Raw genomic sequence first — 17,181 nt, forward strand, 5'->3', positions numbered from 1 at the left:
ATGGGTACTGGTAAAATCCTCAACGTATAGTGTAATCAGAGTCTCCTGGAGGGAGAGCGTGAGATTTGTGAATAGATCTATTCGGGACTGGCAATCCCACACCTAAACTGCTAGCTACAGTTAGGCAGGCATGCCTGGGGTGACAAATATCATACCGTACGACGCCTGAAGAACGTCGCTAAGGTCATCAGTCACATCAAGCATGGTTATACGACTCACAATAAGTATAAACTAACCTTTTTTTTACGAGATTTCATTCTTCAATAGTTTTATTTTCATTAATAGAACTACTACATACTACAACTGGAGGATTCCAGGGTTTTTATACTATACATACTGGTGTTAGCCAGGGTTTTTCATGCTATACATTACTTACATTACTGGTGGTAGCCAGAGATTTCATACAAAAACTTTTATACAAAACATTACAATACAGCTGGTGGTACTAGGCATACATATAAGTACCTTCAGACATAAGAACAGAATTCAATAACGAACTTACAATTGGTCTTAGGGTTTAAGACTACTTTTCATTACTTAAGAAAATATTGGATTTTCTTGGAAACATACAAACATTTTCACTGATTCGTCAACAGGTTTTCATTACAAAACATGCTTATGAACTCACCAGCTTTATGATGATACTCTTTCAAAACTGCTTGTATTCTCAGGAAATCAGTAGACAGGTATCACCTGGAGTTTTGAGAAGACGGAGCACTTAGAGTCACGTCTTTACATTTTGCGTATACTTTTGATGCATTCAAACAAGACTTAAACATATGTAAACCTTTTTCATATATGTACTCACTGTAATGGTTGTGTTTACTATGATTGCTATGATACGATTGTTGTGATACTATACATGATGTCATCCATCCCTGAACGTTTCCACTGTTCCGATCTGGGGGTGTGACAGCTGGTGAGTTCATAAATATGTTTTTGAAATGAAAACCTATCTGTGAATCTGTAAAATGTTTACATGCTCTCAAGAAAATCGAATATTCTCTTTAGTTTTTAAAAGTAGTCTTAAATCCTAAGACCGAGGTGTATGTTCGTTACTGTGTTCTATAAATCTGTATGAAATCCCTGGCTATCACCAGTAATGTATAGATTGTTCTTGTATAAAAACCCTGGAATCCTCCAATATGTATTGTAGTTCCATTATTTAAAATAAAACTAATTGAAGTTATTACCATTCATACATTAATCGTACTATTTAGTACCAAATTTATGAGTTGTTATAACCATACTTGACCACTGAATCGCCTGAACGACGTTCTTCAGGCGTCGGAATCGAAATGACTTTGTCACCCAGGCTTGCCAGCCTAACTGTAGCTAACAGTTGCGGTGCGGGATTGTTAGTCCCGTATAGATCTATACACAAACTCACATTCTCCCTCCAGGAGACTCTGGTTATAATCTCAGGACTTTTGTTAGTACTTAGATAAGTATGCGAAGATGCTCACTCATAAAATGCTATACTAACGATTAAACGTAGCATAAAATGAATCATTGGAATTTAAATGACTGTTTATATGACCCATAAACTATACCCTATATAGTTTATATGTTTGTTCGCATTGAATCTATGTTTCGTGCATTGATAAGGTAATTGTTCCATAAGCTATACCTATTATAGTTTATATGTTTGTTAATGTATTTAATTCGTGTATTATTCTGAAGACTTTTACAATTATGGTTGAATGTGGAAAACTTCCCTTATGCTCACCATTATACAAAAGGGATAAAATATCTAAGTGTTTTATAAAATGTAATGATCTTTTGATTTAATCAATTGCATAAGTTTTAAATCTTGTTTAAATCCATTATATAAAATCATAAAATTTCTTTATATTTTGTTCGTATTTCTCCCCATGAAAACGTTAAAAACAACAAAAGTGTAGGGGTATGAACTCACCGTTGGTTGCATGTAAGTGCCGGACAACGAGACTGGAATGAGGAACCTCGAGTTGTTGCACGTGAAATTAACGGAATCCTAATAATAATTAAACACGTATTTGCATTTAAATTAGTGAACCCATTAATTAAAGTGTTAGAAAACACTTGCTTTTAATTTAGGAATGTTACTGAGACTCGATCGAAGTGGAAAAGTGGGTTTACAGCCAAGATTCCGATTGAGGTTGATTGCGGCCGTGAAAGGTTTTCGGCAGTGAACTGTTCTCGGCCGTGAACTAATTTCGGCCGTGAACTGATTTATGCCCTCGAAGGGTTTACGGTCCTTGAATGGTTTGCGGCATCTTCTTGGTGTTCTTGGTGAAATATGAATATTTGAAGGCTTCACGGGCGTGAACTCAAGAATAAAGAATGTTCGATTTGATGAAATGGTGAATGTTTGATGCTCCAAAACAAGTTCCAAGGTGGATTGGATGATTTTCGGAGAATAGATGAGAGAAATTTTAGTTTTCGGTTGGTGGGTTTTAGAGAGAGAAAGTAGTGTTTTCAGCCAGAAAAGTAAAAATGAGGGTGAAAACACACACACACACACACACACACACACACACACACACACACACACACATATATATATATATATATATATATATATATATATATATATATATATATATATATATATATATAGGCTGGGTTCACGATCGGTGGTTGGGTCCACCTAGCCGTGAACGGTTTACAGCCATGAACACGTTTGCGGTCGTAAACACCAGGATGACGAGACTTGGCTAATTTTCGATGAAAAACTTGATTTTTCGCACGATTTTTGTCCCGACACTTATATAAATTTAATTTATATAATCTAGGTTGTTTTCAACCCTTACAAGTTTGACAAAAAGAATAAAATTCGAAATTTTTATTTAACGGGATTTGACTTTCGTTGACTGAAAAAGGTTCGGGTTGTCACACCCTAGAAAGCATAAAAATACAAAGAAGAAAACATGCATCTTATGTAGCCCTTGATCTCCATGCTTGAGATCTTGATGTTGTCCTCTACGAAGTTGCTTGGATGAGAGGACCCAAACCAAAATCCGTCTAATGGTATCACACCCAATGACACCAAAGAGTGGAATAAAAATAACTCGAAGAAGAGTAAATTTCATAAACCCAAAGAGGGTTAGAAATCGTCCCTAAGAGGGGAGGAAGAAGGGTTGGCAAAACTTCAAGCCAAGGTGCAAGGAAGAATGAAATCCCTAAGGCCCTATTTATAGCCTTGGATTACTTCCTAGGTTTTGTACTCCTTCCCATGTGGGATGGAATACCTAGAACGAAATTCACTCTATTTCCCATGTGCGATGGAGTGATTTTCTTCCAAACCTAATTCTAGAAGGGTTCTAGAAGATTCCTGATTAACCAACTATCGATTAATATATATTCAACCCTTTAATTAATTAAACTGTTAATTAATTCCCAAACTATATTTCCAATTAGTTTCTAATTAATTATTAACCATAATAATTAATAAACCAATTTCTCATTTATTTATTCGACTCAATTTGGACCTTGAGGGCAACCCAAATGGAACCTGTTATTATTAGAAATATTACCAATGGCCCAACAAGGCCCAAGTCTCAAAATGCCCAAAATGGAAAACTAGGGAGTACGCCCCGTGTACTGGAATGGTACGCCATGTGTACTCACCCTCAAATCATAGAGTACAAGCAGCCGACACATAAAACCTCCATTACGTTGAGTGTACTTTCTATGTATGGCCAACATGCTCATCTGGGACCAAATATCCAAATAAAGATCTTAATGGTTAAGCCAAGGACTTCCAAACTCAGATATGACCCTAATGTGATGTCTTAACACGTAAAGTTGACAACTTTACTCCTTTGCATGGCTTAATGAGACCAAATCCTTAATAACATTCATAATAAACATTCAAACTCATGCATGTTCCAATATAACTCACCAAGATGACATTTTAATGAACAAGGGACCTCCCAAAGGCTAAGATCTAACATAAACCAAAAATACACCTTAAACTAGATCTAACACCTAGAGCCATCAAGATAGAAACTTTATACCTCAAAAGAGTAGATCAAGATTCAACAAGCCTGGATCCAAAAGCTTCAAGTAATCCCACACTTCTCCAAGAAGTTCCTTCTTCTTTTATGAGCACTAAAAACCCTGAAATACCACCAAAAGCTCAAAAACCACTCAAATGAGGGCTAGGGTTTCGTTTCTAGGGTTTAGAGGGATGGAGGATGAAGATAATAGGGTCCAAGACCCTAAATTAGGGTTTGGGTCTGATTGGTGTACACCCAACGTACTCCACAAGGCATGCGTGATCAACTTGCTTAGTACGCCCATCGTACACCAATGTATGTCCCGCATACTGGCCTTAATACTAGTACGCCATGCGTACTCAATGTTTACGCACCGCGTACTCGATTAAACCCTACAACCGTGAATCTTCCAAAGGTCATAACTTCTTCGTTATAAGAGTTTCTGACGATCCTTATATCCATGAAGAGGTAACGAGAAGCTCTACACCGGTGGATGCACATACACCAGATTATACCATAAACTCACTTCTTCACCAAAAAATACACCTCTTTTTTTCCTTTAAAATTTTTTTAAGCCACGTTTTTTATCGAAAAAAAAACGGAATATACCGTTGTTCACGATTTCGTCCTTTTTCCATAGAGATCTATGTTGATATATAAAAAGTAAATTTTTTTTCAGAAAAAGTCTACTTCGTTTTGTTGTTTTTTTTCAATATTTAAGTTTATTTTTATATAAAAAAACCAATATACCAAAAATCTCAATTTTTTGTCCACTGTTAATAAACATCATCAACGATTAAAAAAAAACCCAATTAGTTCTGATTCACATTGTGAATCTAAACTGTAAATATTTCAATTTTAACATTGTGAATCTGACTTACTATTATTCACATTGTGAATCTGCTTAGATTCACAATGTGAATATGTATTGAAATTTCGTGTCTATTTTTTTTTTTTTACATAAATATGAATTTATGTTTAAAAAGTACCAAAAAATATGAATTTTGATATATATATATATATATATATATATATATATATATATATATATATATATATATATATATATATATATATATATATATATATATATATATCGATAAAAATAGGCCTTGCTTTTCAAAAAGCAAAGAAATCAAGTGTGTTTTTTTGAAAAAAAAATATCATTTTCTATATATCAATATGGATTTTTATGGAAAGATGACGGAAAAATCATAAACAATGATATATTTTGTTTTTTTTTTCCGATAAAAAACATGGCTAAAAATAAATTAAACGAAAAAAAAGTAAGTTTTGTTATAATCCGGTGCATGTGCGTCTACTGTAAAAGTCTACAATCCTTACTTTTGGCGTTGATCTTTTTAAATTTCGACGGTTTAAATTGGTTATTTGGTTATTTAATTAAAAATGCTTTCATTGATTCTTCAGTGGAATTAAAAATATTTTACTCTAGGATATGTTTAAGATCTTCCAACTTATAATTCCATTGATGAAAAAAATGGTTCCTAAAGAACCAAAATATTTAGTGTGTGAACTTTGTAACCTTTATTTGCTGGGTGATGTCTTTTTTAGAAAGTTGCTTTCGTTTTGATAAGGTTAGAAAAGAAGAAGATAGACTTGCAACAAAAGAAAAGTGTGCAAGTTTGGATGAAGATGTAAGTAAAATGGACTTCCCCAAAAACAATGATATAGATTTCGTTTGCGACAAAATGGTAGAAATCATCCCCTATGGCAATTCTACCGTAATTGCATGTTTTTAATTAAATTTTGATCCGATTTGTGTTGTTAAAATTAAAGTGAGATTAATTGCAAAACAAAATTACATGTTTGGTTATGGTCATGAGTTACTGTATAGACTTTGCATGAAAAAAATTGTGTTATAACTTGTATTTTTTTGTTTTTTTACTAGATCGATGTGTTTATTGATTACTTACAATGTGCTGAATAGATTTGTTATTCCATGTTATAATTGTGTTTGAAAATTACATGTTATGTGTTTAAAATGCCTAACTTGATATTTGCTAGCTTAAAGAATCATTTGGTAATGTTGTTGGACTTAATATATGAAATGGAAGTATAGTATTCCAATATAAAAATTAATTTGCAATCGTACGACTATGTACAATTATGCCCTGCCAGAAACATACATACATACATTAAAAACAAACATCCAGCTCAAATGAGAAATCTACATATCTTTCCTTACTAAAACAAACTAGATTTTAAATCTAAAAACTTCCCCAAAACAGATACTATTCATTTTACAAAAAATTATATTTGTTTAAAAAAAAAAGAAGTCTCATTGGGTATTGTATGACACACATACATAAATAAGAAATCAGATCCCATACAAACATATATACAGATCATATCATATTGCTATGCACTAAATAACATGGATAAAACACTGTGATTGGTTTTGATTCTGGTTGTGCTGCCCAATCCAAATCAGTGGTGAGATCAATTGGTAAAGCTGTGGGGGCTCCCACTACTTGATGGAACGGTAAGATAATATACCACTTATATAATTCTCAATGACAAAAAAAAAAAGGTTTTTTTTATTATTTTAATTAGATTACCATTTCATGTAAAAAAAACCTTATAAATATTGTTGTTCTTATACCTCACGTGAGTTTACTAAAATTTCATTTTGTAAAATACAAATAATAGCATGTTGATATTTCTTGCAATTAACCAAAATTTATTGGAAGATATAGCAACTTACATTCATTTGTTAGCAAGAAATGACAACTTATTTTCATTTCTTTGTAAATAAAAGCATGTTTGATATTTCTGTGTTCAAATCACTAGTTTCTTAACTTTCATGTTTAATCAATATTAATAAAACATTAAAAAAGAGTGTATATACATAAAACAATCATTTTCAATACATATTTAAACATATAAAAAATTATCTTCAAATTATAAAAAAACAAAGCCTAAAAGAACGTCAGGCGGTTTTACGTATGTGAAGGATTCAATAGATACTTTATCAACCTGCCTTAATTAAATGGAGAAGAAACACCAAGCTGTGATTTTGGTGTTCGTCAATTTTAAAATTTAAATTACTGTCATGATTTATAATTGAAATTTAAAAACGGTAATTAAATAAGTAATTATTTATTATTTGTCATTTTTAAAGAAAATGATAAAATCACAATATTTGAATTGGGAAACATAAGTGAATATGTTGTATACATTCCTAAAAAGAGTTTACTTTTCAAACATAAGCAATTTATTGTTTTAACTTCAAAATCCTTTCTGTATGCAAAAACAAGAGAGTAAATGTTGCTTCATAGCAAATAGTACAAATTTTAGAGGTAAATTTAGAACAGTCTTGTGAAAATTTTGTGTCCGAAACAATGGATACTCGGTTTCAAATCGACGAATAAGTTTGGAGGTAACACTTTTGTTTCATATACAACTTTTATAGAAATATATAATTTCATTTTTACTACAAAAAATGGTGTTTACATATATTGTTAGATGTTTGTTTTTACCATGGAGTGTATGCTCAGATGTTGAATGATATTATCAGACATACATACAGACCATACCAATATAAAGGAGGGAATGGGAAGGTTGGTTTAAAAGGATTCAAAAGTTATCTATATAACCAATCTTCTCATTCACTCCTTTCATATCTGTCTAAAGTGGAATATCTTTTAACTTGCTACAAAACAATGGCGTTAAAATCGATATTTGAGAATGAAAACATGATATTGAGGTAAGGGAACTAAAAAAGCAAATTACATGCGACTGTATGCTCTTATAAAATGAAGGAAAATGATACGAACCATTAACAATAATGACTAAAAAAGTCAGGGTTAAACTTGTCATTCAACTATACTCCTCTGTCAAGACTCTTAATGATAAAAAATAAAACCTTAAATGACTTATTGTTTGTTCTGAAGCTGATACTCGACATATATTTTTACCATACAGTAAAATCCCTACACAGAAAGCCAACAAATCCTCGAACTTGAGAAAAGAAACTCAAACTACCCAAAATTCCATTCAGCTCAAACATAAGCTCCAATGCATAAATTCACATAAAGTCCAGTTCTTGCTTCTGTCTTTATAAACCTCACAAGATCATATTTTCCACTGAAATCATACATAAATTATAGACATAAATGAAGATAACTTTCAGGAAAATTTCAAATAAACAACACACGCTTTAATGGGGAAAAAGTGTTTGTTTACAAAACTTATAGTCAGTGTTTTAAAAACCAGTTTGAACCGGCCGGTCGAACCGGTTGGACCGGGAACCGGGGAAGGGAGCGGTTCAACTATCACCGTTTTTACATCAATTTTTGAACCGGATTGAACCGGCCGATTTTTAGAAAAAACCGTTTGAACCGGTTAAACTAAATAAAAATAAATGGAAAAAAATCATTTTCAAAAGTGGACTTTTTCACATCTATTTAGATTTCTCTAAATAAAAACATATGGTAAATGTTATGATGTTTTTTAATGCACTTATATTCATCTAAAACTATATTTTGTTTCGGTATTATACTTCATTTTCTTTTCGACATATGTGAATTGATGTAAAACTTATAGTTATGTGTTGTTTTAATGTATTTAGATTGATCTACAACTTATTTTTATGTGTATTTTTAATGTTTGAATTTGTAGACGTCAAATTCATGATTTATATATGTATGTATGTATGTGTAGAAAAATAAGAAAAAAAGATGAAAATTATAAAAATCGGTTGACCCGGCGGTCGAACCGGTTAAACCGGGAACCGGTCCTCATACCGATTCAACTAAAAACCGGTTTTTAAAACATTGCTTATAGTAGAAGTGGAAGACTTATATAAGCAATAAAATAAGTTAAATTATGGAGTTTTTGCTTACTTGGATTCCACTTGAAATTTCCTAAAATACCCGGTGGTGATGGTCGGCAAGTGTGTAGGTCAGAGAAAGAACGAAATAGGGTAGAAGAGAGAACGGGGGTAGAGCAGCATATGAGGACTGGGTATGACGGAGGAACTTTAAAAATAGTTGCTGTCTTCCGATGAATAATCGATCCAGGGTTGTGAATCTGAAATGATGGACTTTTTTTTTTTTTTTTAAATCGATGTTGATATCAACTAACTAATAGAGGAAAAAAATGAAAATTTTGGTATAATTAGTTTTTTTTAATAAAAATAAACTTAAATATTGAAAAAAACAACAAAACCAAGTGAGTTTTTTTTTAAAAAAAAATTGTTTTTATATATCAACATTGATCTCTATGGAAAGAGGAAGAAAAATCGTGAACAACGGTATATTCGGTTTTTTTCCAATAAAAGATGTGGCTTAAAAAAAATTAAACGGAAAAAAAGAGGTGAGTTTTATGGTATAATCTGATATATGTGCGTCAAATAAACAAGTGTATCTGTGTGTGTGTGTATATATATATATATATATATATATATATATATATATATATATATATATATATATATATATATATGTGTGTGTGTGTGTGTGTGTGTGTGTGTGTTGCAAAAATCGCTCGATGGTAGCTCGGCGATGGACTAGGGTTAATGGATTAATCGTTTAGGCGGGGATTAATTGGGTACTATTAATTATTAAGAAAATTATTCAAAAATTAATAAATCTAAATTTAATCCTAATATTATAAGTAAATAAGCATAAAAGTTTAATAACAAGTTTAAGCACAACAAATTATCATCCAAAACAAACATAAAAGGTTAATAATAAGTTCAACAAACATACTAAATCATCACCCAACAAGTTTAAAATAAGTTTAATTAGCACAAAAATAAAGCATATTATCTTCTAATATTCTCCACACACTTCCATTATTTGAACCCCATCCGACTCATATTCGTCTTCTTCTAACACTTGCTCCTCCTCTCGGATTCAAAATCTTCATCGGAAAGTTCTCTCGTTCTTGGACTTTCTCGAGGTGCTTGATTATCATCGATTCCTAGATCTTCATTAACCGTTTCGGGGTCTACTTCATCTACATCAACAATCCATTCTTGAGCCGAGAGTGAATGATTTGCTAATAGCACCTCCATATTTCTGTCTTTTCGCTTTTGATTTTTTTCGATTAAATTAACATTGAATTGAACATAAACAAGATTGTTCAATTTGCTTGCCTCCAATCTATTTCGTTTTTTTGTATGTACCTAGAAATGTAAACACAACAAAGAGTTGAAATGTGCTTAATATTTAAATTTTATAAAATATAAATTTAATACTTTATATTACTGACCCCTTCAAACGTGCTCCAATTCCTTTCACAACCCGATGAACTACTAGTCAAAGAAAGAATCATCATTGCAATCTTTGTCAAATGAGGAGTTGTGCCACCAACTAGCTACAATCTTTTAAACAAAAACACATTATTAATCGATAAATATCAAAATTTTATAAAATACTAAAATAGATAACTAAAAGTAAAACGAATTACCCGGATCAAACTCGGTATCATTCACCCCACAATTTGTAATTGCAAGATCGCAACCAAATCTATCAACTTTTTTCTTGTACTTTGGCAAGTGAATTGTTACAACTTGCCTTTGCATTTCAAAATTATCACAAAGTAATGTATCTAAAAAATCAAGAACCGCATTCATTATATCGGGATCATATTGGAGTTGTGGATCCTTATAATGATAATACGAATTTAAAAGATAAGACGTTAAATGTAAACTTGAATCTAGACGACCTTTCATCTTTTTGGTTATGATATCTATAATACACTTGTATGCTTTCTCGTTACCACCCAATGATGTGATAATTTATTCTTTAGCAACTTTAATCTCCCCGTAAACAAAACCCATTGAGGGCTTCTAATCCGCGTCAACCATTCGAAGGACTTTCACCAAAGGGGAGAACACCTTTAAACATTGTGCCACGCCGGACCAAAATTGCACACTTGACACCGTTTTATATGAGGCAATCCCTTTAGGCGTACCAGAAAATTTACATTCCTCCCATTCGGTGATAGAGAAGATATGTCTTAGTTGCTCCTTTTTTTCGGCTAAACGTTGTAAAGTTAGAAAGGCGGAAGCAAATCTCGTGACTCCCGGTCAGATAATTTCTCTTTTGTTGGTGTAACTTCTCATCATCGCCAAGGTTTTGTGGTGAGCGTAAATGAAGATGGTTAGTTTCTTTGCTTGATCTAGGATTTTCTTAAACCTTGGGAGTGCATCAATACCTTGAAGAAACAAACACGATTAAATAACAAATTATAGTACAAAATTAAACATTTTAAAACAAAATAAAGTAATAAAGTAATAAATAAACAAAATAATGTAATTACCTTCAAACATAAGGTTAATGGTATGTGTCGCACATGATGTCCAATAAATAGATGGTCTTTTCTCTTTTAGCAACTTTGCCGCCCCCATGTTATTCGTGGCATTATCGGTCACAACTTGAACAACATGCTCATGACCAACTTGTTGAATGCAAGACTCCACATATTCATATATTTTTTGGCTTGTATGTGCTTCGTTGGAACATTCTTTTGAAGATAAAAAAACAGTATCCATCTTCGAATTAACACATAAATTCATAATGCTCCTTCTCTTTCAATCAGACCAAGCATTTGTCATAATCGAGCATCCATCCGCTTTCCATTCTTGTTCATTTTTTTTCAACAAGTTTTTTGTTCTTTCAACCTCATGCTTTAGAAGTGTGTCACTCAAAGCATATCTAGTAGGAGGTGGAATCCCAGTTCCAAATCGACCAACAACCTCCAACATCATTTTGAAGCTATCCCTTTCAAAGGCATGAAAAGGAATTGCGCTTTCATATGCCCACCTACTAATGTATTTATGGACCATTTTTTCCCTTTCTCGCATTCAAACCTTCTTCGGGGTTTATTATGTTTGCGTAGCCATCCATGGGGCCTATAACATTTGATGCTTTCATCCCGAAACAAGCTTCTACTCCATCTACACTATCATGAAATTTTTGTCTCACCTCAAATCTTAAGGCTTTATCTTGCGAATGTTTAGCTTTCTATTTTAACTTCCCTTCTTTAATAGAATTTCGACATTTCAATTGATCATCTTTTGTAGAACTTGGACATGAAGATACATTCCCCTTCACATGAGAAATATGTTCTTTCATTCTAGTAATCCCTCCGCCAAACACTTTTCCACAAAATTTACATTTTAATCTATCCAAGTTGCTTTTATCCGGGATAAAACCATATTCCCAACCAACATCATCTGAATTTTGTTTATGTATATCGGTGGCGGTTGATTCCACAGACGGTGTAGTCGCAGCATTAGAAGTCATTGATTGTAAACTGTTAAATCATCACATTAACACATTAAAATATTAACAGATTCCTGTTGAAACGATTTCTACAAATGCACAACATATTCATACTTAACAGATTTAAAAAAAAACTTAATAGATTCATACTTAACAGATTTAAAAAAAAATTATGTTGCTGTTAACCGAAGAAGCTATCAAATGCTAACAACTTCCCATATGAAATCCCCTGTTCAATAAATTCTCATTTGAAATTCAATAACCCATTCACTGTTAAACAACTTCATGTTACTGTACAAATTCAATAACCCATTTGAATCAAATGCTAAACTTCATAGGCAGTGATCTGTGCAACAGGGAAAAACAGATGTTGAACCAATTACTAAAGCATAGTGTGTGGAGGGTGACCCTGATATCTTGCAGTTTATTGGATGAAAAATGATCGAGAGTTACAAGTTGTATTGAAATTATAGGAATCTTAGACAATCAGAACTATAACACTCATAACTTAAGGCGTTCAGGTGATTCCTAGCAAAGAAATATAGGTGGTAAGTCTAAATAAGTAAATAGTATGCACTGAGTTTGTCAAATTGGTGAAATTGATTCATACTTAAGTGTCGACGGGGGGAGATGAAGTCCGATGAGGAGCTGAATTCAGAAGAGGAGCTAAAGTCGGAAGAGTTGGTGTCCACGGGAGAAACTTCATGAACCAGATTAGGGCGATGACTGATGACTGATGACGAACCGAATTAGGGCAGTGATCGATGCTTTGAATAAGAGAACTGTATGCTTGGAAGGGGACTGCAACTCATTATTTGAAGGTGACGGCTGATGACGAACGGAGCTAGAGTCGACGTTGTGAACCGGTGAATGGCAGAAGAAGATGGGGCCGTTTCACTTCGTTCGTTCTTTCGTGGTTTAAGTCTAGAGAGAGAATTTTGATTTTTTGACTGCATAGAATGAGAAATCGGAAGCAACCCTAGAAGCAATTGTTACATTTTGACAATTTTGCCCTTAAAAAGATTTTAAATTACATTGACTTGTGTTGACCGATAAGGGCGCCTAGACCCGTCTTTGACCTACTTTGACCACGTCCGATTATATAGTTCGATTAGCTATAAACGTCGACGGTAGAGGACCCCCAAGCGCCTAGGCGCCGATTAATCGGCCGCCTAGGCCAATATATTCAACACTTATATATATATATATATATATATATATATATATATATATATATATACAGTGAGAGAGAGAGAGAGAGAGAGAGAGAGAGAGAGAGAGAGAGAGAGAGAGAGAGGAATGATTATTTGAGAACTTATATATTCACGAGAACCCGAGAACTAAAAGTGGAACGTTAGATCAAATAAAAGAAGGGTTGAGATGTAAGGTGGCGTTTTTATAAATAAGTAGGAAAAAAGAAGGAGGGGCATCTTAATTAATTCAGCTAGGGGTATTATAGGAAATAAAAATATAATTAAATCGTTTCATAAATCTAATATTGATAAAATAAAATTTCTCTTTGTTTGTTCTCCCTTTTTTCCTGTCTCGCTCAAACCTACAATCCATCCTATGACCACTCAGTACTCACTTCCGATCGCCTCCCGTCCTTCATCCAATTCGATGCTTTCGAAATATCTATGTTTTAGAAATTGCTTCTACTCACAAAAATAAGGTGAAGATAAATGATGAGGATCGATGTAGATAAGTCTTAGTGTCTGTTTCTTCATCATTTAATCAATCGATCAATCATAAACCCTCACAGAGAACTCCAAAGAAGAATGCAAATGGGATATATTCTCGCCTCTTTAAGATCTTTAATGGCCTCACATACTCCACCGCTCAATTCCCTAGTTGTTCCATCTAACGATTTATCATCAGGTATGATCTAATTTTTCTGATCGTAATCATATTTTGCTGTTTATTGATATTCCAAACTATATGTAGTTGCATTTTATAAATGATTGAGGCGTAAATGCATTCGTCAATAGTTTATTTGTCTTTTATTCTTCGTGATCGAATCAGTTCTTCTGATCGGATATATGTTATTGATGAATCATGTTGTAGAGCGAGTATGTAACCTAATCGTTCTCAATTTGAGTTCTGAATTGGTATTTTGAATATCTATGTGTATGTAATCATAATTCTGAAGAAGGAAGGATGTTCTGGTTTGGAAACAGTAAATTGCATAGCAAAATGTGGAGCACCTGGATTCAAAGTAGCGATATTAGGTGTAGCTGGAGGTATTCGTCAATAGTTTATTTCTCATTTTGCTGAAGAAATAACAGAGGGGGTGCTGTGGGATAATGAAGAGTTTGTTCCAGAACTGTGTAAAGTCATAAAGATGGGGTTTCTGTTCGAGTTTGATGAGGAAGCAGTTGAGTTCCTCATGGAGATCAAGAATTTGCAGATCTTCTTCGAGGATCGAGACTATCTTACTTCCATGTTCTCATCTTAATTATAAGGTAAGTTTCTTATTTGATGCTCCACTCACATATATTTATCTTATTACCTTATTTGTTATATTTTCATTTTGCATTCTTATTATTAATTAAACCATTCATTCTACTTAAACATTTTATGTATTGTATATAGCATCTGATTGCGTGATAAACAATTAACTCTTCAGCTCTATTCCAGGTTGATGTGGATACTAAATCAATATGATTTTGCTATTTCTTGGTGTAGCCTTATTCTGTACATTTTTTTTATACATTTTGTGTTTCGGATGTAGGGGAAAGCTTAAGGAACTCAGACAGTTATGGTTGTGGAGGTTTTTTTAAGTGGTAGAAGGTTGATTGATGAAGCTTTTTTTTGGTATGATATCATCTAGTGCCACAATCTCCAATAGTTCCCTTATTTTTGTAACATCCTTATGATGAGGTAACTTCAATAGTAAACCTATGTATGAATAAATAGTGATTTTTTAGCCCTTGGGTATGATAAAGCTTGCGAAATGACCTATAGTGGCATTTTCGTAAATTCAAGGCAAGGCTTAGTACAGTGGGCGTACGTTGTGTATGTTGGTCGTATATGCACGGGCATTAGTACGATGGGTGTACACCGTGTACGTTGGGCGTACGAGAAGGATCCTCAAACCCTAATTTTTAGGGTTCGGTCCATATATAATCATCATTAACTCCTCATTTCTCATTTCCTCTTCAACCTCCACTTGCCATTTCGTCCATCTAGAATGCTAATCCACCTTGAGAGTGTTCTTGAGCTTTTGTAGATACTTTTGGTGATTAAGAAGGAAGGAGAAGAAGAGAGTGCCACTTTGGAATAGTGAAGCACCTTAGATCTAAAATCTTATCACCATTTGGCATCATTTTAAGGAGACTTGTAGAGCCGGTATTTGGAGCAGTGTATTGTTTAGCTATTCGTCAGACTGCGAGGTGAGTTTCTTCTCACTGTATCGTGGGTCGAAGGGACCAATGCCGACCCATTAGATTATTTATCCTAGTTAGGATAGTGTCATGCTAGCTTGTGGCTGATTAGTAGATCTTCATGATTATTTGTATTTGTTGGTTCTATTTTTATGTTTACATGTTACATATGTCGACATATTGTGTTGGGTTAAGGTTGTACTGCTTTTGGTTGTAGCCAACAAACCTGGGAGCATTCCAGATATGAGATGAGGCCCCGATTGCCATGCCAGACTCATACTGAGGGCTCGGGAGCATTCCATATATGAGTTGAGGGCCCGATTGGCATGCCAGACTCATATTGTGGGCTCGGGGGTAATCCAGTCTTTCTAGCTGTAGAGCTAGTATATGTTGTTATATGTGTGTGTGCTGGTACTTTCGGGGAACTCACTAAGCTTTGGCTTATAATTTTTAGTTTATCGTTTCAGTTACTTCAGAGGATCGTGGATAGGCAAATGCATGATCGTACACAACATCATGTTTTATGTCACTGGCTCTTGGGAAAACTCCGATTTGAAATAATGTTTTTGAAACAAGAACTATTTTTGTAAACAATGTTGATGAAATGGTTGATTTTGAAAATTTTAAATTTATTGTTATTTTTTAGTGTTACAAGTTGGTATCAGAGCCTTGGTTTGAGAGAATTGGATGAGCATTCGTGTGAATCCAGACTCAAACTAGGGAACTGCAAAGTTTTTAAACAAATTTTGAAAAATTGTTTTCAAAAGTAAACAAGGAACGATGCGATGTGTATGATAAGACGGAGGAAGAAAGTATACCCCAAATTACCCACACTATTATTTGATATTATGTTTATGTTAGAACAACATGCTAGTGATAGGGTAGGGATCTTCAGGAATTGCATGATAGAATTGTCTGATAATTGATGCCTGATAGCCTAAGGTTTCTTTCTTGTATGGAATTGACATGATTACTATAGTTGCTTAGTGTATGTATCATAGTTGTAAATAACTAAGATTCTATAGACTAAGAATCTTCAGTTTAGCCTTATTTCCTGTTCTTATTGAATGAAGGGCTTAGGGTAGAATCAGGTATTCGACTGTCAATAGGATCCAATGTTATGTATGATTAGCATACACGAGTGTTGTAGGGTTGGTTGAAGTTTCATAGATGGGTTATGTGAGAGCAGCCGTCCAGTTGAGGAGTATCTAGCCTTTCTTTAGGGAGTCAGAATAGGATGTATGTGTATTCTAGTGTGTGATGTTAGGGTTGTTGTGATGATCTTCTGAGACAAATACGGGTAGGTGTGGAAGGTAGTATGGGCCTGTACTACTGGAAGAACAGGACTCGTACGCGCAGCAGGGAGGTCACAACCCCTAGGATTTTATTGTTTGGAATAGCTCGTATGGGATGAAATGAATCTCATCTGATATTTTCTGTTTTATATTTAATATGGTGGTTACAAGGAGATTCGAGTCAGGAGTTGGATCGAGTGACCAAGATAGGCCATGGGTGACTGAGAAGGAGATTAGGGGGTTGATTTCTTTTGAGGATATGACT

This window comes from Lactuca virosa, chromosome 5, assembly GCF_052849685.1.
Source record: "Lactuca virosa cultivar CGN04683 chromosome 5, Lactuca_virosa_CGN04683_v6, whole genome shotgun sequence".
Taxonomy (NCBI): domain Eukaryota; kingdom Viridiplantae; phylum Streptophyta; class Magnoliopsida; order Asterales; family Asteraceae; genus Lactuca; species Lactuca virosa.